Source organism: Oncorhynchus mykiss, chromosome 7, assembly GCF_057628025.1.
Source record: "Oncorhynchus mykiss isolate SJ-2025 chromosome 7, ASM5762802v1, whole genome shotgun sequence".
NCBI classification, from domain to species: domain Eukaryota; kingdom Metazoa; phylum Chordata; class Actinopteri; order Salmoniformes; family Salmonidae; genus Oncorhynchus; species Oncorhynchus mykiss.
Window position 1 is genome coordinate 68,400,001 of NC_143028.1, and position 27,174 is coordinate 68,427,174.

Below are 27,174 nucleotides of genomic sequence, written 5' to 3' on the forward strand. Positions count from 1 at the left end.
TTTCTATTACACTCCTATTACAATTAAACTCCTATCACTGTTACACTCATTACTATATACAATCTGATTACTGTTACACTCTGATTACACTCCAATTACAATTACACTCATTACTGTTACTATTACAATCTGATTACTGTTACACTTTGATTACACTCCCATTACTATTACACTGTGGTTACTGTTGCTATTACACTCCAATTACTATTACACTCCAATTACCATTACACTCCAATTTATATTACATTCCAAATACTATTACACTCCAATTGGTATTACATTCCAAATACTATTAGACTCCATTCACTATTACACTCCAATGACCATTACACTCCAATTACTGTCATACTCAAAATACTATTACACTCCAATTACTATTACACTTCAATTACTATCACACTCCAATTACCATTACACTCCAATTAATATTACACTTCAATTACTAATACACTCCAATTACTAAAACACTCCAATTACTATTACACTCCAATTACTAAAACCCTCCAATTACTAATACACTCCAATTACTATTACACTCCAATTAATATTACACTTCAATTACTAATACACTCCAATTACCATTACACTCCAATTACTATTACACTCCAATTAATATTACACTTATATTACTATTACACTCCAATTACCATTACACTCCAATTACTATTACACTATAATCACTAAAACACTCCAATTAATATTACACTTCAATTACTATTACACTCCAATTACCATTACACTCCAATTACTATTACACTCCAATTACTAAAACACTCCAATTACTATTAGACTCCAATCACTATTACACTCCCATCACTATTACACTCCTGTTCCTGTTACTATTACAATCCCATTACTACTACACTCCAATTAATATTACACTCCAATTACTATTACACTCCAATTACTATTACACTCCAATTACTATTACACTCCTACTACTCTTACACTCCAATTACTAATACACTCCTATTACTATTACACTCCAATTATTGTTACTATTGCAATCCAACTACTATTACAGTCAAATTACTATTACTCTCCTATTTCTGTTACTATTACAATCCAATTACTATTACACTCCAATTACTATAGGTAGGTAGAGGTAAAGTGATAATTAACTGAGAGTAGCAGCAGTGTAAAACAAGGCCTGGGAGGGGGGGGGGGGGGCGTGTCAATGCAAATAGTCTGGGTACACATTTAGTTAGCTGTTCAGGAGTTTTGTGGCTTGGGAGTAGAAGCTGTTAGGAAGTCTTTTGGACCTAGACTTGGTGCTCCGGTACTGCTTGTAGTGCGGTAATAGTGCGAACAGTCTATGACTAGGGCGCCTGGTGTAGAGCACCCGAATGGCAGGAAGCTTGTCCCCGGTGATGTAATGCACGCACTACACTCTGTAATGCCTTAATGCCTTAAGATTCGATTTAGGCCGATAGTTTTTTAAATATTCTGGGTCAAGGTTTGGATTTTTCAAGAGAGGCTTTATTACTGCCACTTTTAGTGAGTTTGGTACACATCCGGGGAATAGAGAGCCGTTTATTATATTCAACATAGGAGGGCCAAGCACAGGAAGCAGCTCTTTCAGTATTTTAGATGGAATAGGGTCCCCATTTAGATGAAATAAGGTCCATTATGCAGCTTGAAGGGTTAGAGGCCATGATTATTTTCATCATTGTGTCAAGAGATATAGTACTAAAACACTTGAGCGTCTCTCTTGATCCTAGGTCCTGGCAGAGTTGTGCAGACTCAGGACAACTGAGCTTTGGAGGAATACGCAGATTTAAAGAGGAGTCCATCCTATTTTTCCAACTTAATTGAGGAAAATAAGAAACATACAAAATTTATTTTTGATACTGTCGCAAAGCTAAATAAAAAGCAGCATTTTCCAAGTGAGGACGGCTTTCACTTCAGCTGTAATAAATTCATGAATTTCTTTGAGAAAAAGATCATGATCATTAGAAAGCAAATTACGGATGATCGAGCAGCAGTGAGGGCTCTTCGATACTGCACGGTACTGTCTTTCCAAGCTAGTCAGAAGATTTCCAGGTTGGTGTGTTGCCATTTCTGTTCCAATTTTCTGGAAGCTTGCTTCAGAGCTCGGGTATTTTCTGTATACCAGGGAGCTAGTTTCTTATGACAAATGTTTTTAGTTTTTAGGGGTGCAACTGCATCTAGGGTATTGCGCAAGGTTAAATTGAGTTCCTCATTTAGATGGTTAACTGATTTTGTCCTCTGACATGCTTGGGTAGGCAGAGGGAGTCTGGAAGGGCATCAAGGAATCTTTGTGTTGTCTGAGAATTTATAGCACGACTTTTGATGATCCTTGGTTGGGGTCTTGAGCAGATTATTTGTTGTGATTGCAAACGTAATAAAATGGTGGTCTGACAGTCCAGGATTATGAGGAGAAACCTTAAGATCCACAACATTTATTCCATGGGACAAAACTAGGTCCAGAGTATGACTGTGACAGTGAGTAGGTCCAGAGACTTGTTGGACAAAACCCACTGAGTCGATGATGGCTCCGAAAGCCTTTTGGAGTGGGTCTGTGGACTTTTCCATGTGAATATTAAAATCACAAAAAATGTGAATATTATCTGCTATTACTACAAGGTCCGATAGGAATTCAGGGAACTTAGTGAGGAACGCTGTATTTGGTCCAGGAGGCCTGTAAACAGTAGCTATAAAAAGTGATTGAGTAGGCTGCGTAGATTTCATGACTAGAAGCTCAAAAGACAATTATTATTTTTTTTTTTGTAAATTGAAATTTGCTATCGTAAATGTTAGCAACACCTCCGCCTTTGCGGGATGCACAGGGGATATGGCCACTAGTGTAACCAGGAGGTGAGGCCTCTTTTAACACAGTGAATTCATCAGGCTTAAGCCATGTTTCAGTCAGGCCAATCACATCAAGATTATGATCAGTGATTAGTTCATTGACTATAACTGCCTTTGAAGTGAGGGATCTAACATTATGTAGCCCTATTTTGAGATGTGAGGTATCACGATCTCTTTCAATAATGGCAGGAATGGAGGAGATCTTTATCCTAGTGAGATTGCTAAGGCGAACACCGCCATGTTTAGTTTTTCCCAACCTAGGTCGAGGCACAGACACGGTCTCAATGGGGATAGCTGAGCTGACTACACTGCCTGTGCTAGTGGCAGACTCCACTAAGCTGGCAGGCTAGAGGAGTTAGAGCCCTGTCTATGTTGGTAGATAAGATGAGAGCACCCCTGCAGCTAAGATGGAGTCTGTCACTCCTCAGCAGGCCAGGCTTGGTCCTGTTTTTGGGTGAGTACCAGATAGAGGGCCAATAATCTATAAATTCTATCTTTTGGGAGGGGCAGAAAACAGTTTTCAACCAGCGATTCAGTTGTGAGACTGCTGTAGAGCTCATCACTCCCCCTAACTGGGAGGGGGCCAGAGACAATTACTCGATGCCGACACATCTTTCTAGCTGATTTACACACTGAAGCTATGTTGCGCTTGTTGACCTCTGACTGTTTCATCCTAACATCGTTGGTGCCGACGTGGATAACAATATCTCTATACTCTCTACACTCGCCAGTTTTAGCTTTAGCCAGCACCATCTTCAGATTAGCCTTAACGTCGGTAGCCCTGCCCCCTGGTAAACAGTGTATGATCGCTGGATGATTTGTTTTAAGTCTAATACTGCGGGTAATGGAGTCACTAATGACTAGGGTTCTCAATTTGTCAGAGCTAATGTTGGGAAGCTTCGGCATCATAGACCCCGTATTGGGAGGAGTAGAGACAAGAGAAGGCTCGGCCTCAGACTCCGACTCGCTGCTTAATGGGGAAAACCTGTTGAAAGTGTCTGTCGGCTGAATGAGACACCGGTTGAGCATTCCTACAGCATTTCCCTCCAAAAGCAATGAGAAAGTTGTCTGGCTGCGGGGACCGTGCGAACGTGCGTTATCTCTGTTGAGATCATTTCCTTATTCATTTCTGGCCAGATGTAAAATGTTCCTGTTCCTGTTTTGACTAATTTAATAGAGTGGGTTAGGTCTGTTCTATGCCAAATTAGCATATCACCTGAGTCTCTTCCCTGTTTCACACCTGGTAGTTTGGTTGATGGGACTACCAGCTCTCTGTAACATAGAGGGAAATCAGTGGGTCCGTCCATACCATGTTTCTTGTAGGATGACAATGTCTGTAATTTATTTGATGACGTCTGGGTTCCTGCTATTTAGACCAAAGGCAGATGACCTCAGACCTTGTATATTCCAGGATGAGACAGGAAAAGCTTTGCATTCCACAGTGTCTAGTGTTGTTTTTGTGTGTGGTTTAGAAAAGGACCATCACAGTCAGTGTGAGCTTAGCATGTTGACCATTTGATACATACCTCTTAGGTCGCAGAATGTGTCTTGGGTGCGTGTAATAGTGGGGGTTGGGCCTGTTGCTCTGCTCACGGCCTGGGCATATGTCCTGCTGTCATGTTGAGGTCCTTGCCATGGGGGAGGGGGCATGGGGTGGGCAGAAGGGGCATAGGTCTGATATGGGGGCGCCTATATAAGGTGTGGCAAGGGTTTGCCTGGGGTGGTCTTAGCTTGGGGTGTTGTGGTGATGCTGTGGGGGAGATGCTGTGGGTGTAGGTCCTCTTGGCATGGGTTCACTCGGTGCAGGTCCTTCGGGAGGGGGTCTTGCAGGTCTAGGAGGGTGTCTCGCTGGTCTGGGTGGGGTGTCTAATGCTCTGTTGCTTTTGTTTGAGGTGCTGGGACTATGGTTGAGGGTGACGTCCTTCAGGGTCCTGGCAAAAGTTGGCATTACTGCCTTGTAGAGGTAGACCTGGTTGTAAACGCTGTTCATGTCCAGGGTGGAGTGGTGGGCCATGTATACTTTAGGTTTTGAGGCACAGTCTCGCAAAATACTTGCATTCACCTGCTGTATGGTGGCATGGTGAAAGTATTTTTGTGGTAGTAGGGTGGAGATAACCATTTGTGCATTGGGGATGGTGGAAGAAACGTTTTCAATCACTCTCTTGAGTGCTGTGGCCACCCTTTCCTGCTGGGCCTTCAGGTCATTTGTGCCAGTGTGAATTATGATGTGGCTGGGGGACCCTGGTCTGTCCTCTGACAACAGCTCCAGGGCATGCTTAGTGTTTGGGCACCAGTGTTTAGCCACTATGTTTGGGAAAAAGTTTATCCTCTTGAATGTGTTTGCCATTTTGAGTCAATGAGTAGCACATTCTCTGGCTTTTGTGTGTCCTCAGTGGATGTGGCGGGTGTTGTCACGATTGCTAATGGGGGCGCTGACACGAGGGCTGTTATGGGGGGGGTGGGGTCTGTTGGGTTGGTGGGTTCTGTGTTGTCTGTCCCATTGTGGTGTTGAGGTTGTAGTCTAGGTCTGAGGTGGGCTGTTCTGCTGGCTTGTCTTGGGGAGTGTCCTGCTCTCTGTCACACCTCAGCTTTCTGACCTCGTCCTTCGGTCTGGATTGTGTCTACTCGCTTTCTGAGCTCCACCATGTCTCTCTCCAGCTCTGTGAATTTATCAATGATGAGGAGCAGTGCAGTTGTGGAACCTGGATGTGTTCAGTGCTGGGGTGGGGGGGGTGGGGGGGGGGGGGGGGTAGTCAGGATGGGGTAGTCTTCATAGAGAGAGAGCTTTTCCTGCTGTGCTCTCTCTTTATCCCGTAAAAGTCCTGCTGGAACTGCTTGAGGATGCCCTGCACCATTAATGTCCCAGACTTGTACAGATTGACAGAGGTTGTTCCAATTTCCTCAATCTATAGTATTCTGAGTTTCCACTCTTGTTCAATACCCTCTCTCGACATAGGGGTAATGTGCTCTAGTAGCACTGTGCCATGCCAGGGGATGGTCTGTGTGGAAAATTAAGTTGCTTACGTTGCCCTCTTTGTAGCAGTCAGCAAATATTGTTTCTGGATTGTCCTTGAGGAGCTTTTCCTTGCACCTATTCCTTGCTGCGTAATTGTTAATATCCATGGAGTAATCCAAAGGCCTCTGCATTCTGATGGTGGGGGCTCAAGGGTTTTCACACATCTGACTTCACACTTGAGGGCTAATTGAAGGTTCCGCCAAGTCTGTTCTGTCCTAGCATCATAGTAGCTTAGTATACTTATTTACTTAGCTTTAAATAACAAAATGACTGTATTTTACTTTTTGGCTTCAGAAATAGCTTCAGAGTGAATATTACTCACTCAGATTTGCGTTGGATGGTATTTCCAGGTTCCGCTGTGTTTCTTCTGCAAGTCTTGGGACTGCTAGAGGTGTCATTACAGACCCTGGTTTGATTCTAGGCTGTATCACAACTTGTTGTGATCGGGAGTCCCATAGGGCGGCGCACAATTGGCCCAGAGTCGTCCGGGGTAGGGTTTGGCTGGGGTAGGCTGTCATTGTAAGTAAGAATTTGTTCTTAACTGAGTTGCCTAGTTAAATAAAAGAAGAAAAAAAATTGTTAGAAGTTTTTTCTTGATAGTCCTTGGTAGTAATAGTCCATTCAGGTAATTTTGTCCATATCAAGGTTTTAGGTGAGGAATTTTGATTTGGATTGAGGTTTTAATGTTGAGGTTAGTGTCCTGTTCGTTTATCAAACTCTAATTAATTCTATCAGAAGAACTCAGGAGCCCATGAGCTCTCTCTCTCTCTCTATCTCACTCTCTCCCTCTCTCGCTCTCTCTCTCTAGCTCTCACTATCTCTCTCTCTCTAGCTCTCTCTCTCTAGCTCTCAATAGCTCTCTCTCTCTCTCTATCTCCCTCTCCCTCTCTCTATTACACACAAACCAATGGGCACAACGCTCTCACAAGGTATAACAACTCCTCTCTCTGCAGTGATTGCAGGCACAGTTGCAGACTGTTCCTCCATTTAGCCTACACATGTTTTATTTGGTAATTACTCCTGAGTAATGGAGACTGCTGTGGCCCCACACACAACATTAAACCACTTCAGAGAGAGAGAGAGAGAGAACTCTCCCCCGTGTTGTTAGCAGCACACCACATGATCAACATCATTACTTTTGTCGGATACTGAATAATTAATTGGTCTAATTCAATAATGAATTGGTAGTTGCTCGGGTCAATGTTGTTCTGGTCATTACACATTGTGTATTTTGATGGATCTCTTTTCTGAACCTTTTAGGAGAATTTGATATTTCTTCATTGTGATCTTTGGAACATAACGACATGCTGTCACATTGTTCTTATACCATATTAGTCATATGCAGAATGAACCCTGACTAAAATCATATGCAGAATGAACCCTGACTAAAATCATATGCAGAATGAACCCTGACTAAAATCATATGCAGAATGAACCCTGACTAAAATCATATGCAGAATGAACCCTGACTAAAATCATATTCAGAATGAACCCTGACTAAAATCATATGCAGAATGAACCCTGACTAAAATCATATTCAGAATGAACCCTGACTAAAATCATATGCAGAATGAGCCCTGACTAAAATCTCAATTCCACCTATCACGCCCTTTTAGTTGGTGAAAACTCCAAAGACCTAAACGATAAACCCAAGTGTAAGACCAAACCCATAAAACGCTATATAATGTGTCTATTTAAAAGCCATTGATGAGTTGGCTATTGAACGAGTGCAGCAGGAAGTAATGAGGTTGTTATTATGCTTTATAGTGTGTGAAACACATGGTTGTGGATATTGACCTTTTCAAAATGGCATGGCCATGGGTGAAAGTTATTAGAGTCCTTAAAATACTTGTTAAATGCACTGCAATACTGATTAGAAAGAGTGGTGGATTGGAATTACATGCTCTCATATAGGAGGAGCTATAGTGCTTTACGCCTTACAACCTATACCACCAATCTGTAACTATAACCACCCTCTGCACTTGAGGATGAAAATTATGAGCCAGCCAACCAATGGTCAGCTCCCTCTACTCTAGTCAATCCCCTACCAAAATAACTGCACCTATACCCAATCACCATTAACCTAACTACTAAGCCAATGACAACAGAGAAATATAAATAAGGTGAGAGAGAAAATGAGAGAGAGAGCTTGAGAGAGAGAGAGAGAGATGATCAGAGAGAGATAAAAAGAGAGAGAGAGAGGATCCTAGACAGAGAGAGAGTGAGAGAGAGCACGAGAGATTGTGAGAGAGAGACAGGATCAGAGACAGAGACAGACAGATATCTTAACAGTATATTTGACCTCTCAGCTTCCCTATCAAATCAAAAAAATTTCAAACAGAAAACTGAAGAAAATTAACAACAATGACAAATGATTTGATGAAGAATGCAAAAACCTAAGAAAGAAATTGAGAAACCTGTCCAACCAAAAACATAGAGACCCAGAAAACCTGAGTCTACGCCTTCACTATGGCGAATCACTAAAACAATACAGAAATACACTACGGAAAAAGAAGGAACAGCACGTCAGAAATCAGCTCAATGTAATTGTTACGGTGCGTGAATGAGGACCCAAAAGCGAATTAACGTAAACAGAGCTTCTTTAATTACAAAACATAGGTAGGCTCAGATGGACCGGCAGATTCCGACAGGACAGGACAAGGTTGCAGCAAACATGACGATAGTCTGGTTCAGGCATGAAAAACACAAACAAGAATCCGACAAAGACAGAAACAAAAACAGAGAGAGATATAGAGGACTAATCAGAGGGAAAAAGGGAACAGGTGGGAAAAGAGGTGACGAGGTAGTTAGGAGGAGACAAGGAACAGCTGGGGGAAAGAGGGGGAGAAAAGGTAACCTAATAACGACCAGCAGAGGGAGACAGGGTGAAGGGAAAGGACAGAAACAAGACACAACATGACAATACATGACAGTACCCCCCCACTCACCGAGCGCCTCCCAATCTACTAGGTACTGATGACCACGGCCCCGAGGACGCATGTCCAAAATCCTACGGACCCTGTAGATGGGTGCGCCCTCGACAAGGATGGGGGGGGGGGGGGGGAGACGAGCGGGGGCGCGAAGAACGGGCTTGACACAGGAGACATGGAAGACCGGGTGGACGCGACGAAGATATCGCGGAAGAAGAAGTCGAACTGCGACAGGATTAATGATCCGAGAAATACGGAACGGACCAATGAACCGCGGGGTCAACTTGCGAGAAGCGGTCTTAAGGGGAAGGTTCTGAGTGGAGAGCCAAACTCTCTGACCGCGACAATATCTAGGACTCTTAGTTCTACGCTTTATAGCAGCCCTCACAGTCTGCGCCCTATAACGGCAAAGTGCAGACCTGACCCTCTTCCAGGTGCGCTCGCAACGTTGGACAAAAGCCTGAGCGGAGGGGACGCTGGACTCGGCGAACTGAGATGAGAACAGCGGAGGCTGGTACCCGAGGCTACTCTGAAAAGGAGATAGCCCGGTCGCAGACGAAGGAAGCGAGTTGTGGGCGTATTCTGCCCAGGGGAGCTGTTCTGACCAAGACGCAGGGTTGCGAAAAGAAAGACTGCGTAAGATGCGACCAATAGTCTGATTGGCCCGTTCTGCTTGACCGTTAGACTGGGGGTGAAAGCCGGAAGAGAGACTGACGGAAGCCCCAATCAAACGGCAAAACTCCCTCCAAAATTGAGACGTGAATTGCGGACCTCTGTCCGAAACGACGTCTGACGGAAGGCCATGAATTCTGAAAACATTCTCGATGATGATTTGTGCCGTCTCTTTAGCAGAAGGAAGCTTAGCAAGGGGAATAAAATGAGCCGCCTTAGAGAACCTGTCGACAACCGTAAGAATAACAGTCTTCCCCGCTGACGAAGGCAGTCCGGTTACATAATCTAAGGCGATGTGAGACCACGGTCGAGAGGGAATGGGAAGCGGCCTGAGACGGCCGGCAGGAGGGGAGTTACCGGACTTAGTCTGCGCGCAGACCGAACAAGCAGCCACGAAGCGACGCGTGTCATGCTCCCGGGTGGGCCACCAAAAGCGCTGGCGAATGGAAGCAAGCGTACCCCGAACGCCAGGGTGGCCGGCTAACTTGGCAGAGTGAGCCCACTGAAGAACGGCCAGACGAGTAGGAACGGGAACGAAAAGAAGGTTCCTAGGACAAGCGCGCGGCGACGGAGTTTGAGTGAGTGCTTGCTTTACCTGCCTCTCAATTCCCCAGACAGTCAACCCGACAACACGCCCCTCAGGGAGAATCCCCTCGGGGTCAGTGGAGGCTACTGAAGAACTGAAGAGACGAGATAAAGCATCAGGCTTGGTGTTCTTAGAGCCCGGACGATAAGAAATCACGAACTCGAAACGAGCGAAAAACAGCGCCCAGCGCGCCTGACGCGCATTAAGTCGTTTGGCAGAACGGATGTACTCAAGGTTCCTATGGTCAGTCCAAACGACAAAAGGAACGTTCGCCCCCTCCAACCACTGTCGCCATTCGCCTAGGGCTAAGCGGATGGCGAGCAGTTCGCGGTTTCCCACATCATAGTTACGTTCCGACGGCGACAGGCGATGAGAAAAATACGCGCAAGGGTGGACCTTGTCGTCAGAGAGGGAGCGCTGAGAAAGAATGGCTCCCACGCCCACCTCTGACGCGTCAACCTCGACAACGAACTGTCTAGTGACGTCAGGTGTAACAAGGATAGGTGCGGATGTAAAACGATTCTTGAGGAGATCAAAAGCTCCCTGGGCGGAAACGGACCACTTAAAGCACGTCTTGACAGAAGTAAGGGCTGTGAGAGGGGCTGCCACCTGACCGAAATTACGAATGAAACGACGATAGAAATTCGCGAAGCCGAGAAAGCGCTGCAACTCGACGCGTGACTTAGGGACGGGCCAATCAATGACAGCTTGGACCTTAGCGGGATCCATCTTAATGCCTTCAGCGGAAATAACAGAACCGAGAAATGTGACGGAGGAGGCATGAAAAGAGCACTTCTCAGCCTTCACAAAAAGACAATTCTCTAAAAGGCGCTGGAGGACACGTCGAACGTGCTGAACATGAATCTGGAGTGACGGTGAAAAAATCAGGATATCGTCAAGGTAAACGAAAACAAAGATGTTCAGCATGTCTCTCAGGACATCATTGACTAATGCCTGAAAGACAGCTGGAGCGTTAGCGAGGCCGAAAGGAAGAACCCGGTATTCAAAGTGCCCTAACGGAGTGTTAAACGCCGTCTTCCACTCGTCCCCCTCCCTGATGCGCACGAGATGGTAAGCGTTACGAAGGTCCAACTTAGTGAAAAACCTGGCTCCCTGCAGGATCTCGAAGGCTGAAGACATAAGAGGAAGCGGATAACGATTCTTCACTGTTATGTCATTCAGCCCTCGATAATCTATGCAGGGGCGCAGGGACCCGTCCTTCTTAACAAAAAAAAACCCCGCTCCGGCGGGAGAGGAGGAGGGGACTATGGTACCGGCGGCAAGAGCTACAGACAAATAATCTTCGAGAGCCTTACGTTCGGGAGCCGACAGAGAGTATAGTCTACCCCGGGGGGGAGTGGTTCCCGGAAGGAGATCAATACTACAATCATACGACCGGTGTGGAGGAAGAGAGGTGGCCCTGGACCGACTGAACACCGTGCGCAGATCGTGATATTCCTCCGGCACCCCTGTCAAATCACCAGGCTCCTCCTGTGAAGAAGAGACAGAGGAAACAGGAGGGATAGCAGACATTAAACATTTCACATGACAAGAGACGTTCCAGGAGAGGATAGAATTACTAGACCAATTAATGGAAGGATTATGACAAACTAGCCAGGGATGGCCCAAAACAACAGGTGTAAAAGGTGAACGAAAAATTAAAAAAGAAATGGTTTCGCTATGATTACCAGAAACAGTGAGGGTTAAAGGTAGCGTCTCACGCTGAATCCTGGGGAGAGGACTACCATCCAGGGCGAACAAGGCCGTGGACTCCCTTAACTGTCTGAGAGGAATGTCATGTTCCCGAGCCCAGGTCTCGTCCATAAAACAGCCCTCCGCCCCAGAGTCTATTAAGGCACTGCAGGAAGCTGACGAACCGGTCCAGCGTAGATGGACCGACAAGGTAGTGCAGGATCTTGAAGGAGAGACAGGAGTAGTAGCGCTCACCAGTAGCCCTCCGCTTACTGATGAGCTCTGGCTTTTACTGGACATGAAGTGACAAAATGACCAGCAGAACCGCAATAGAGACAGAGGCGGTTGGTGATTCTCCGTTCCCTCTCCTTAGTCGAGATGCGGATACCTCCCAGCTGCATAGGCTCAGCACCCGAGCCGGCAGAGGAAGATGGTAGTGATGCGGAGAGGGGGGCAACGGAGAACGCGAGCTCCTTTCCACGAGCTCGGTGACGAAGATCAACCCGTCGCTCAATGCGAATAGCGAGTTCAATCAAGGAATCCACGCTGGAAGGAACCTCCCGGGAGAGAATCTCATCCTTTACCTCTGCGCGGAGACCCTCCAGAAAACGAGCGAGCAAAGCCGGCTCGTTCCAGCCACTGGAGGCAGCAAGAGTGCGAAACTCAATAGAGTAGTCTGTTATGGATCGATTACCTTGACATAGGGAAGACAGGGCCCTGGAAGCCTCCTCCCCAAAAAACAGATCGATCAAAAACCCATATCATCTCCTCCTTAAAGTCCTGATACTGGTTAGTACACTCAGCCCTTGCCTCCCAGATTGCCGTGCCCCACTCACGAGCCCGTCCAGTAAGGAGAGATATGACGTAGGCGACACGAGCAGCGCTCCTGGAGTAAGTGTTGGGCTGGAGAGAAAACACAATATCACACTGGGTGAGGAACGAGCGGCATTCAGTGGGCTCCCCAGAGTAACACGGCGGGTTATTGATTCTGGGCTCCGGAGATTCGAAAGCCCTGGAAGTGGCCGGTGGATCGAGGCGGAGATGGTGAACCTGTTCTGTGAGGTTGGAGACTTGGGTGGCCAGGGTCTCAACGGCATGTCGAGCAGCAGACAATTCCTGCTCGTGTCTGCCTAGCATCGCTCCCTGGATCTCGACGGCTGAGTGGAGAGGATCCGAAGTCGCTGGGTCCATTCTTGGTCGGATTCTTCTGTTACGGTGCGTGAATGAGGACCCAAAAGCGAATTAACGTAAACAGAGCTTCTTTAATTACAAAACATAGGTAGGCTCAGATGGACCGGCAGATTCCGACAGGACAGGACAAGGTTGCAGCAAACATGACGATAGTCTGGTTCAGGCATGAAAAACACAAACAAGAATCCGACAAAGACAGAAACAAAAACAGAGAGAGATATAGAGGACTAATCAGAGGGAAAAAGGGAACAGGTGGGAAAAGAGGTGACGAGGTAGTTAGGAGGAGACAAGGAACAGCTGGGGGAAAGAGGGGGAGAAAAGGTAACCTAATAACGACCAGCAGAGGGAGACAGGGTGAAGGGAAAGGACAGAAACAAGACACAACATGACAATACATGACAGTAATTGAGGAGTCCATAGACTCTAACCAGTTCTGGGAAAATTGGGAAACTCTAAACAAACAACAACACAAAGAATTATCTTCTCCAATCTGTTTGGCTCAGTAACAAAGAACAAACAGCAAAAACATATACATAATCAAATATAAATCTTAGAATCAACTATTGAAGACTACCAGAACACACTGGATTCTCCAATTACCTTGAATGAACTACAAGACAAAATATAAACTCTCCAACCCAAAAAGGCCTGTGGTGTTGATGGTATCCTCAATTAAATGATAAAATATTCAGACCACAAATTCCAATCAGCTACACTAAAACTCTTTAACATCATCCTTAGCTCTTCCCCAATATTTGGAACCAAGGACTGATCACCCCAATCCACAAAAGTTGAGACACATTTGACCCCAATAAGTACTATGGGATATATGTCAACAGCAACCTTTGGAAAATCCTCTGCATTATCAATAACAGCAGACTCATATATTTCCTTTGTGAAAACAATGTACAAAGCAAATGTCAAATTGGCTTTTTACCAAATTATTGTATGACAGACCACATATTCATCCTGCACACCCTAATTGACAAGCAAACAAACCAAAACTAAAGCAAAGTCTTCTCATGCTTTGTTGATTTAAAAAAAGCCTTTGACTCAATTTGGCATGACGGTCTGCTATACAAATTTATGGAAAGTGGTGTTGGGGGAAAAACATATGACATTATAAAATCCACATACACAAACAACAAGTGTGTGGTTAAAATAGGCAAAAAACACATTTCTTCCCACAGGGCCGGAGGGTGAGACAGGGATGCAGCTTAAGCCCCACCCTCTTCAACATATATATCAACGAATTGGCAAGGACACTGGAACCAAGGAGGGCCTACAGCAGCACCTAGATCTTCTTCACAGATTGTGCCAGACCTGGGCCCTGACAGTAAATCTCAGTAAGACAAAAATAATGGTGTTCCAAACAAGGTCCAGTTGCCAAGACCACGAATACTAATTCCATCTAGACGCCGTTGCACTAGAGCACACAACAATTATACATACCTTGGACTAAACATCAGCGCCACAGGTAACTTCCACAAAGCTGTGAACGATCTGAGAGATAAGGCAGGAAGGGCATTCTATGCCATCAAAAGGAACATAAAATTCGACATACCAATTAGGATCTGGCTAAAAATACTTGAATCAGTTATAGAACCCATTGCCCTTTATAGTTGTGAGGTCTGGGGTCTGCTCACCAACCAACAATTCACAAAATGGAACAAACACCAAATTGAGACTGCATGCAGAATTCTGCAAAAATATCCTCATTGTACAATGTGAACCACCAAATAATGCATGCAAAGCAGAATTAGGTTGATACCCGCTAATGAGCAAAATCCAGAAAAGAGATGTTCAATTCTACAACCACCTAAAAGGAAGCAATTCCCAAACCTTCCACAACAAAGCCATCACCTGGAGAAGAGTCCCGTAAGCAAGCTGGTCCTGGGGCTCTGTTCACAAACACCAAAAGTCCCCACAAAGACCCAGGACAGCAACACAATTAGACCCAACCAAATCATGAGAAAACAAAAAGATAATTACTTGACACATTGGTAAGAATTAACAAAGAAACAGAGCAAACTAGAATGCTAGTTGGCCCTAAACAGAGAGTACAATGTGGCAGAATGTCTGATATCTGTGACTGACCCAAACTTAAGGAAAGCTTTGACTATGTACAGACTCAGTGAGCATGGCCTTGCTTTGGAGAAAGGTTACTGTAGGCAGACCTGGCTCTCAAGAGAAGACAGGCTATGTGCACACTGCCCACAAAATGAGGTGGAATCTGAGCTGCACTTCCTAACCTCCTGCTAAAGGTATGACCATATTAGAGACATATTTCCCTCAGATTACACAGATCCGGCAGGTAGCCTAGTGGTTAGAGCGTTGTAACCGAAAGGTTGCAAGATCGAATCCCCGAGCTGGCAAGGTATAAATCTGTCGTTCTGCCCTTGAACAAGGCAGTTAACCCACTGTTCCTAGGCCGTTATTAAAAATAATAATTTGTTGTTAACTGACTTGCCTAGTTAAATAAAGGTCAAAGAAAAAAAGAAAAAAAAGAAAAGATGCACAAAGATTTGAAAACAAACCCGATTTTGATAAACTCTCATATCTACTGGGTGAAATACCACAGTGTGTCATCACAGCAGCAAGATTTGTGACCTTGTTGCCACAAGAAAATGGCAACCAGTGAAGACCAAACACCATTGTAAATAAAACCCATATGTTTATTTTTTCCCCTTTTGTACTTGAACCATTTGCACATCGTTACAACACTGTATACAGTTGAAGTCGGAAGTTTACATACACCTTAGCCAAATACATTTAAACTCAGTTTTTCACAAATCCTGACATTTAATCCTTGTTAACAAGAAATGTGTGAAGTGGTTGAAAAATGAGTTTTAATAACTCCAACATAAGTGTATGTAAACTTCCGACATCAACTGTACATAATGACATTTGCATTGTCTTTATTATTTTGGAACTTCTGTGAGTGTAATGTTAACAGTTCATTTGTATTGTTTATTTCACTTTTGTATATTATCTACTTCACTTGCTTTGGAAATGTTATTATATGTTTCCCATGCCAATAAAGTCTCTTGAATTAAATTTAATTGACAGAGACAGAGAGCAGAGAGAGAACGAGAGAGAGGGGGGGGGGGGGGGGGGGGGGGGCAGTCAGTATGTTGGCGTCTGTCAGAGATTGATGGCTGTGGCTGTCATGTGACAGGTCCATCGCTCCTTTTTAAGATGTGAGGAAAGATGGACTCCAGGTGGGAACACACCTCATCAGAGAACACCTCATACAGCATATTGATGTACGGTCCCACTGGTTCTCTCTTTCACACTTTACACCGGCTTCACTCTCACCCTTCACTTCACACACACACACACACACACACACACACACACACACACACACACACACACACACACACACACACACACACACACACACACACACACACACACACTCTAAAACTTCATCATTTAATGAAACAAATAAACAAGTGAGAAAAAGAGGGAGGGATGAGACTGAGAGAAAGGAGGCGACACGCTTTCATATGAAATGCAATTTAAACACAGTGGACTCATTTCAGGGGAACCGTCTTCTCTTTCTCTCCCTCTCAGGTTTCATGAAACATTTTAGAATATGGTTCAGTGTCATTATCCTTGCAAGGGAAGGGTGCCCAAGTATTGAAAACAGGAGTGCCAATAATTTTGACACCTATCTTTTGTAGATAATTTGTATTACTCGTTATCAATAGAAACGGCCAGACAGTCATTTTGACGACATATGGACTTGGTATTTTACCAAATAGAGCTATCTTCTGTATACCACCCCTACCTCCTGTCTCAGCCTCCTGTATCTGTGCTGCAATAGTTTTTGTGTCAAGGGGCTAGTCTGGTTTATCTGGTGTAATTCTCCTGTCTTATCCGGTGTCCAGTTTGAATTTAAGTATGCTCCATCTAATTCTCTCTCTCTCCCTCTCCCTCACCTCCCGGAGGACCTGTTAGATTACTTGCGAGATATTACTGCACTGTCAGAACTACAAGCACAAGCATTTCTCTATACTCACATTACCATCTGCTTACCATGTGTATGTGACCAATACAATTTGATTTGATTTGATTTGATTTGACCTGAGCCCTGGGACCATACCTCAGGTCTACCTGGCCGATGACTCCTTGCTGTCCCCAGTCCACCAGATCTTGCTGCTGCTCCAGTTTCAACGGTTCTGTCTGCGGCTATGGAACCCTGACCTGTTCCCTGGACGTGCTACCTGTCCCAGACCTGCTGTTTTTGACTCTCTCTCTACCGCAACTGCTGTCTTGAACTCTGAATGATCGGCTATGAAAAGCCAACTGACATTTACTCCTGAGGTGCTGCCCTGTTGCACCCTCTACAACCACTGTGATTTTTATTATTTGACCCTTCTGGTCATCTATGAACAGTTGAACATCTTGGCCATGTTATGTTATAATCTCCACCCAGCACAGCCAGAAGAGGACTGGCCACCCCTCATAGCCTGATTCCTCTAGGTTTCTTCCTAGGTTCCGGCCTGTCTAGGGAGTTTTTCCTAGCCACTGTGCTTCTACACCTGCATTGCTTGCTGTTTGGGGTTTTATGCTGGGTTTCCGTATAACATTTTGCTTAAAAAGGGCTTTATAAATACATTTGATTGATTGATTACCTTGTCACAACACAACTGATTGTCTCAAATGCGTTAAGAAGGAAAGATATTCTACAAATTAACATTTAACGAGGGACACGTGTTAATTGAAATGCATTCCAGGTGACTACCTCACAAAGCTGATTGAGAGAATGCCAAGAGTGTGCAAAGCTGTGGGTTGTAGTGGTAGATGTAGTTGTGACAATGTCCCAATCCCCAGCAATAGTGTCATGAAACAGAGGTGAAGGAGTACATAGACTACAGAGGCAAAGTGAAAATAAATATACAAATTAGCGGATAAGTCCTACAACTGCTAATTCTGTGTCACTGACCTCTTCCTCAGTTCCTGAGGGTGAACAGCAGAACACCTGTGGAACTACACATACCGAAACCCTGCTCAGGCTCAGATTTAGATGCTGCTTATCCTTCAAGTTAACAGGCTACAATTGATGTTGCATTACTGACATGAGTTACCTCTAGCAACAATTCTCACATTGACAACTGCTTATTGTAAAGAATGAGAAATGAACTGCTTCTTGTCAAGAATGACAATAACTAACATTCTAAACTACTTCAACAGAATTGTGTGCATCACTTCTCTTTTTCCACATGCAGATTATGGCAAACTAGGCTCCTATTGCATGTGCTACTTGTCAACTCTCCCCCAAAAGTTATTCCTGATAAGCATTGCTCTGGCATGAGTGAGTGTGGTTGTGGAGCACGCACGTGTTTGAATTATAAAATACCAAAGGGAAGTGGGTGAGGCAGAACAGTATGTCTCCTTTTCATTAGTGGGCTTATTCGAAGGTCTCATGTGCCCTTGTTTGAAACAAGTCCAGTCTCGCTGACTCTAAATAGCTGATGCATTATTCAACAATCCTCTGGTCTTCTAAATCAAAGAGTTCTCTAAAATATTACACTTTGAATATAGATTTACCTATCAAAACTTGGCCAAATCACGCAACCCATTTCTCAGGACAGACACTTGATTATACAAACTTATCAACAATACAGAGAGGGTATTTGACCATGTAGGACACAGAAATTGAGGGCAACGTAACCTTCTACTGCAGTGGGCTAAATCACGGTGCTTCTTGGTAGTCTTAAAATAATCTACTTTGAAACAAGCATATACACCTCACACACATGGTGTTTATGGTTATGGTCTTAAAAAAAGAAGACGCCTGCACCATGTCTGATATAGACTTTAAATGTATTCAATTTGAAGTTTGCATCTATATATTACACTTTATACGTATGCATCACAGAAGACTGAAATACAACAAAACTGATTAACATAGAAACACAGGATTTTAAGCTTTAGAAAAATATGTTTATTCATTATGAAATGTAGGGAAATTTTTATAACATTCCACCCATGAGGCCACTAGAGGGTTCGATTTTGTCATTTGATTGCAGAAAAGGACTGCGAGTATGTCTCAGCCAAAGATAATTTAACAAACATCCCATCCCACTCCATTAGGATTATATTCATTCTGGAACTTTAAACAAGCTAGCCTGTTAATAACATTGCGTGTAGGCAACACTCCACAGTGCTAACAGGTATTTGTGAATCAGACCTCAGGATGAGACCCAGATGTAGACAGTACAAACTAACAAAAGTGTATTACAAAAACAGGGGTCAGGCAAACGACAGGTCAAGGGCAGGCAGAGGTCAGTAATCCAGAGCAGAGTCCGAAAGGTACAGAACGGCAGCCAGGCTCAGGGACAGTGCAGGCAGGGGGAGTAATCCAGGACAGTGTCACAAGATACAGAACGGCAGCCAGGCTCAGGGTCAGTGCAGAGGCAGAATGGTCAAAACCAGGAAAACTAGAAAATGAGGACTAGAGCGAAAAACAGGAATACGGGAACAACGCTGATAGGCTTGACGAAACAAGACGAACTGGCAACAGACAAACAGAAAACACAGGTATAAATGGGGAAAATGGGTGACACCTGGAGGGGGATGAAGACAAGCACAAGACAAGTGAAACAGATTAGGGTGTGACAAATACATATGAATTTGTCTCTAAGAGTGTTTATTCAGATTTCTCTCAAAGCTAGGCTAAACTTGCTTTAAACTCAAAGTAATCCCTTTGATATGTGCCTTGGAATGAAACTGAGCAAAAACCGTATTGTTATAAAGGTTTTGAACGTACAGCCTCCATTTTAGGACAGTCAAACATCCTTGGAAGTTGTGTCTCAGTCATAATATGGACACCGTACATACAATATCTCTTGACAAACAATTAAAACGGTGATTTGATGGACTTGAGGGAACACCTAGAAAGTGGACGATGTCACAAATCCTTCCTAAGGGTAAGAATAGGTTTTCCACCCATTAAAGACAAATATGTTTCCCCCAATATATCAAATGTATTTTAGCATTATATTTGAAAATGTATCATATGTGAAAAACTAAGTAAAGACAATAATTTGTGAACATCCATGAAACTTGTTGTTAGTTCTTACACAGAGGTCACTGAACAGCGTGACCTCAAGGACTAGCAATCACTCATATTCATGACTAGCAATGTCAAAATAAAAGATCCAGAGTATATAGGTCTAAATCGTTCCAAAAACAGGTGGCTGATTTGAATGTTTTCCTCCTTCAATCTACCCCCTCCACTTTATTTTCCATTCGAAACCATGAGTGTAATTACATCGGTAATATATGGCTTTGCGGTTGCCATGGTGGCATCACACTTTGCAGCTCTGAGAGTCATCAAGTGTCTATAAATTAACTGACCAAAGCTTGAAAATGAACTCCCCCCGTTTAAACAGGGCTAAGCCAGGCAAGTGAGAAAAGTTGACCACCTAAATGTCTGTCAACCTGTGAACAACTTTGTGCTGTGGTAAATTAATGTAAGTGAATGTCTTACTTGGCTGTAATCTGTAACAGGGACTCTATGGAATCTGTATAGATTATTTGTTCTGTATTTGTTCTTAACTGACTTGCCTAGTTAAATAAAAAATCAAGGTATAGATCAACACTCAAATAGATCATGCTGCATCACCAGTGGTGTTTCAACGTAGAGGAAACGCACCATTCAGCATTCCATCTACGGCTAGAGTGTTCGACGACTTTGACCGTTTGAAAACCTTATAGTTCACTTTCATCAGTGATGGCATGATTCATTTGGTTACTGACAAACTTAATAAATATCATTTTGAAGATACTGCCAAGGATATGGTGATTTCGTTATCTTGACTCAAAACCATTTGTGGTGTAACATATTAGATTCGACATGACTGAGCATGAAAATATGTTCTATTAACCATGTCCACATCCGTCTCTCTTTGTGTGATTCTGTGTTATTCACACACATAATGATAGCTGGGTGCGAGTTGTTTTCCTCAGTGACAGGGGCTGTAAGCAGCCATGTATTAAGTTGATTCAATAGTGATTCAATTTCTTTTGGCACTAAAATTACTCCATAAAGCTAGCTTTAGAATTTGGGGGAAACTGAAATCCACACTTCCTGATTAAGAGTCTAAGCGGAGCTCATCTGTTTGTGACTGGAGGGAAGGTAAATAGCTCAGCTTCTCTCATGTAGCAGGTAATAATATCCTCCAGATATGTCTTTAATAGGTATCATCATTAAAACATTTGGCAGTTCGAGGATTAGGAAGACTTTGAGGCAGTTTCAGGGGAATGGACGTTAAGTTGGAGACTTCAAGTTTGGGGGTAGATAAAGGAGTACACACTACACAGACTGTTGAAGTTGTCCTGTTTGTCACCTGAAGATAGAACTTGTTCTGTCTGGTTATGTTGTGCAGAAGCACACACTAGCGCTACTTGAGCTCAGCTTCCTGAATCGGAAAAGGAGAAGGTCAAAGTAAAGTCGTTGAATCAGTCTTATGTCTCTGTCTCAACTGCAGCTGACTATCCCCACGCTTATACTTATACATGAGAAGCCATAATAGTTTATTCACATGGATTAAGTATAGAAATGGTCTAGAAACAAAGTTGGAATCGCTCAAATTCCCCCCTCCTCGTCTGGGCTTCTACACCAGAAGAGAAACACACATGTGCACGAGCGCGCGCACACACACACACACACACACACACACACACACACACACACACACACACACACACCCTTTCTTTCATTCTCCAAGCCATCTCCTCTTCACTGGAGTACCTGTGTGTGTTTTTGATAAAAACCTTTGTGATAAATAGTACAGTGTCTTCCCATCTCTTTGAGTGCCACTCAATCTGACAAAACATCAAGTGCCTCCTCTTCAAATGCTTTGATTAGTACACATAACTGGAAGCTCCTGTACAGGCTTTGTCTCTTTTTCATAAATTAGACATCTGAAAGTTGAGCTACGCCAACAACATGTCACCCAATAGTGATTCTACCTGAGTCTGGAGGGATAAGAGTTCTGTTAGAAATTCCATTGTTGTTTTTTGACACTGTAGAAAGTTGTTCTCCGAAACACTGCCATGGTGGATGGTACAAGGTTGGATTATCACAATATTGGCAAGCTTGTACAAAAGTAAAAGTAAGGATCACATATTGAAACAAGCGGCAAAATGTGAGCAGAATAGTTATAGTCTAGCTTGATAGATAATGCTGGCAGAGCTGCAACTAGCATTAAACGTTATGCTTGTCCTTGGAATAAGACATAGCCTAGTCTGCAGACACAATATTGGATTTGTGTTGATAAACTGATGTAGCTTATACTGTATCTCAAAAGTGGCAGTTGTGGAATATGTTGGCTGTTGATTTACAATATGGGATTTAGGTGACACCAAATCAGGCAAGAGAAGATTGGTTGGTGAAATGTAGGATTTATTTCTGTAATACCTCCGAGTACTGTGGATGGTAATGTCATTTTCCCAATCCAATGTTTGGTACCCATCCTCTAAAACACATTTGTTTGCCTAAATGCAAACTGATTGATACTTGAATGATGTACTGCATTTTTGTTGTTGTTGTTGTACTGCATGTTGTTGTTGTACTGCATTTTGTTGTTGTTGTTGTTGTACTGTATTTTGTTGTTGTTGTTGTTGTTGTTGTTGTTGTACTGCATTCATTTTGTTATGCTTCTACACCTGCATTGCTTGCTCTTTCGGGTTTTAGGCTGGGTTTCTGTACAGCACTTTGAGATATCAGCTGATGTACGAAGGGCTATATAAATACATTTGATTTGATTTGATTTTTTGTACTGCATTTCATTGATGTTGTTGTTGTTCTATAATGACCTGTCATTTGGTTAGTGAAATCACTCAAGTTTGGTTGTTTTTAGAGAGTAGTATGTGTGAAATGGCTAAAAGTGCTAACTGGCTAAGTGGGGCTGAGTTTGCTAAGAGAATTAACAACGGAGAAGTTAACTTCTCTAGGGTAGGGGGCAGCATTTGGAATTTTGGATGAAAAGCATGCCCAAATTAAAAGGCCTGCTACTCGGGTCCAGAAGATATGATATGCATATAACTGGTAGATTTGGATAGAAAACACTCTAAAGTTTCCAAAACTGTTAAAATAGTGTCTGTGAGTATGACAGAACTGATTGGCAGGCGAAAACCTGAGAGAAATTCATTCAGGAAGTATTTTTTTGTGGTTTTGTAGTTTTCTATTCAATGCCATTACAGTATCCATTGACCTAGGACTCAATTTGCAGTTCCTATGCCTTCCACTAGATGTCAACAGTCTTTAGAAATTGTTTCAGGCTTGTATTCTTATAAATGAGGGAGTAAGACCAGTCTGAATGAGTGGACCCTGACGTGTCAGAGAGCTTTTTCATGCACAATCCCGAGAGAGTGCATTTCTTGTTTACCTTTTATATTGACAACGTTATTGTCCAGTTGAAATATTATAGATTATTTAGGTTAAAAACAACCTGAGGATTGAATATAAACATCCTTTGACATGTGTCTATGAACTTTACGGATACAATTTAGATTTTTTGTATGCCTGTTTTGACTGCGTTTGAGCCTGTGGATTACTGAAGAAAACGAGTGAACAAAACAGAGGTTTTTGGATATAAGGAGATTTTATCGAACAAAAGGAACATTTATTGAGTAAATGAATGTCTTCTGAGTGCAACCATATGAAGATCATCAAAGGTAAGGGATTCATTTTATCTCTATTTCTAGTTTTGTAACGCTTCTGCTTGGCTGGTTACTGTTTGTAATAATTTCTCAAATAATAAGGTATGCTTTCGCCGTAAAGCATTTTTAAAATCTGACACCGTGGTTGGATTCACAAGAAGTTAATCTTTAAACCTATGTAAAATATGTTTTGTTTTCTGAATTTTTATAATGAGTATGTCTGTATTTGAATTTGGCGCTCTGCAATCTCACTGGATGTTGGCCAGATGGGACGCTAGCGTCCCACATACCCTAGAGAGGTTTTAAAGCTGTCTGAATCTTCATTCAGACCCACTTAACTGAATTAAATTGCTGTGACAATCAAAGACTATAACATTTTTTGATGGGTCCGCACTCAAAAAGATATTGCCTGAAGCTTACTTCATTTTTTGTGGGGATTTTTATATATATTTTTAATTCCATTAAATGCAGAATCCTGAAAAAAGCCTTTGCAGTGGTATCCTTTTGAGGCATCAATAGTTCTCTCCATCAATACAAAGACCACACTGTCTGCTGAACCATGGGAACAGCTGGCATGCTTTACAGTCAACATTTAGATAAAAACATAAATGAATTTTAATGTTGATAATGTCCCACTGGGAAGGTCCATTATATACCATACCTTGCCTCATGAATCGCAAAAATCACTGAAGCTGGAGTTTTTTTAATCTCCCTCATTAACTTTAAGCATCAGCTGTCAGAGCAGCTTACCAATCATTGCACCTGTACACAGCCCATCTGTAAATAGCCCACCCAACTACTTCATCCCCATATTGCTATTTATTTATTTTTGCTCCTTTTCACCCCTGTATCTCTACTTGCACATTCATCTTCAGCACATCTATCACTCCAGTGTTTAATTGCTAAATTGTAATTATTTCGCCACTATGGACTATTTTTTGCCTTACCTCTCTAATCTTACTACATTTGAACACACTGTAGATATATTTTTCTATTGTGTTATTGACTGTATGTTTGTTTATCCCATGTGTAACTCTATTGTTTGTGTCACACTGCTTTGCTTTATCTTGACCAGGTCGCAGTTGTAAATGAGAACATGTTTTCAGCTGGCCTGTCTGGTTAAATAAAGGTGAAATAAATAAATAAAAATCTCCTTTTCTGATTTCTGCTCTCGTAAAAGCCTGGGTTTTCTGCACATTAACACTAGAAGCTTATTACCTAAACTGGATCAATTGAAAGTGTGGGTTCACAGCTCCATTCCAGATGTGTTGGTAATTACTGAGATGTGGTTAAGGGAGAGAGTTTTGAATACTGATGTTAACCTTTCTGGTTCTAACCTTTTTCGGCAAGACAGATCTTCCAGGGTGGGGGAGTAGCAATCTTTACCAAGGTTCACCTTCAGTGCTCGTTTGTCTTCACCAAGGCTGTCCCCAAGCAATTTGTTTTTCTGGATTTAAGCATTACATTTTCAAATAGCTCTTTGTTGACTGTTGCTGGGTGCTATCGTCTTCCATCAACACCGGCCTGTACCCTAACTGCCCTAAGCTCTCTCCTGGCCCCTTACACTAACTCAAAATTTGTCCTGCTTGGTGACCTAAACTGGGACATGCTTAAACCACCTGACCAAGTCCTAAAGCATTGGGACTCCCTAAATATTTCTCAGATAATCACCAATCCCACAAGGTATGACTCCAAACACCCAGAAAAGGCTACTCTCCTCGATGTTATTCTCACAATCAATCCTGATAGTTATCAGTCTGGTGTTTCCTATAATGACCTTAGTGATCACTGTTTTACAGCCTGTGTTCGTAATGGCTGCTCAGTGAAACGACCTGTCCTGATTTGTCATAGACTCTTGCTAAAAAACTTGATGGGCAAGCCTTTCTTCATGAACTGGGCTCTGTAAAATTGTTTAGAATCAGCTTGATCCCTGTCGAAGATGCTTGGACCTTATGTTTTGATATTTTCAGTGGTATTGTTAACAAACAAGAAAATGAGAATTATAAACAGGTTCAGCCCCTGGTTCGACAGTGATCTTGCAGAGTTACTCCATCTCGAGAATTGCATTTGGCGAAAGGCCCGGCACACGCATACTCAGGCTGACTGGATATCAATCGTTCAGGCAAATGAGAAATAAGTTCACTCAGGCTATCCGGAAAGCCAAAGTTAGTTACTTTAAGGAGCAATTCTCTCTCTGTGGGTCTAACCCCAAGAAGTTCTGGAAAAAGGTTAAAGACCTGGAGAATAAACCCTCCTCCTCACAGCTGCCCATGTCCCTTAATGTTGATGATGTGGTTGTTACTAACAAGAAGCACACGGCTGGGCTCTTTAACTTGTTATGGCTGCAATCCCGGTAACAGGATCGATATGACAACTACCAGTGAAAATAGAGGGTGCCAAATTCAAACCACAGAAATCTCATAATAACAATTCCTAAAAAATACATGTGTCTTATATAATTTTAAAGCTATTCTCGTTGTTAATCCCACCAAAGTGTCCGATTTCAAATTGGCTTTTCAGCGAAAGCACTACAAACGATTATGTTAGGTCTCCACCAAACCACAATAAGCACAGCCATTTTACAGCGAAAAATTAGCATTCACAAAAAACAGAAATAAAGATACAATTAATCACTAACCTTGAATTATCTTCATCAGATGAAACTCATAGGACTTCATGTTACACAATACATGCATGTTTTGTTTGATAAAATGTATATAAAAAAATCTGAGTTTACATTGGCTATTTAGATTCACTTGTTCCAAAAACATCACATGATTTTGCAAAGCCACATCGTTGCAACAGAAATACTCATCATAAATGTAGATGATAATACAAGTCACATGGGATTATAGCTATACCTCTCCTTAATGCAACCGCTGTGTCAGATTTCAAAAAAAGTTTACAGAAAAAGCAACACATGCAATAATCTGAGACGTCGCTCAGAACAGAAGCCAAATTAGCCGCCATGTTGGAGTCAAAAGAAACCAGAAAATACATAATAAATGTTTCCTTACATTTGATGAACTTCATCAGAATGCAGTCCTAGGAATCCCAGGTCCACAATAAATGCTTGATTTGTTCAAAAATGTCCGTTATTTATGTCCAATTAGCTACTTTGGTTAGCGCGTTTGGTAAACAATTCCAAAGTCACAAAGCCCGTCCACTATAACGTGACGAAATGTCCAAAAGTTCCGTAACAGTCAGTAGAAACATGTCAAACGATGTACTGAATCAATCTTTAGAATGTTCTTTACATATATCTTGAATAACGTTCCAACCGGAGAATTAGAATGACTTCAGATGACCGGTGGAACGCAGGTCCTTCCCCTGTAAACGCGCATAGTGAATGCATGGTCAACTCGTGGCAGTGGTGACTATTTCCTGTGTCATTCAACCCCCCTTCACATTAGAGTCATCAGACAAAGTTCTATTGACTGTTGACATCTAGTGGAAGGCATAGGAAGTGAAAACTCATCCATATCTCGCTGTAATTTCAATGAGAGCTTGGTTGAAGATCTGCTACCCACAGAATAAAAAACAGGAAGTGGAATTTCTTAGGTTTTTGCCTGCTA

General features: G+C 42.8%; 1 protein-coding gene across 1 annotated transcript in view; it reads right to left on the reverse strand.

Annotated features, from left to right (window-relative positions):
• LOC149982653 (uncharacterized) overlaps positions 1–26,936 on the reverse strand; it is a 101,769-nt gene extending 74,833 nt beyond the window's left edge. The window contains exon 1 of the mRNA XM_090242229.1: positions 26,617–26,936. The gene's annotated coding sequence lies outside the window, so the exon portion shown is untranslated. The remainder of the gene's footprint in view (positions 1–26,616) is intronic.
• Between the last annotated feature and the right edge of the window lie 238 nt (positions 26,937–27,174).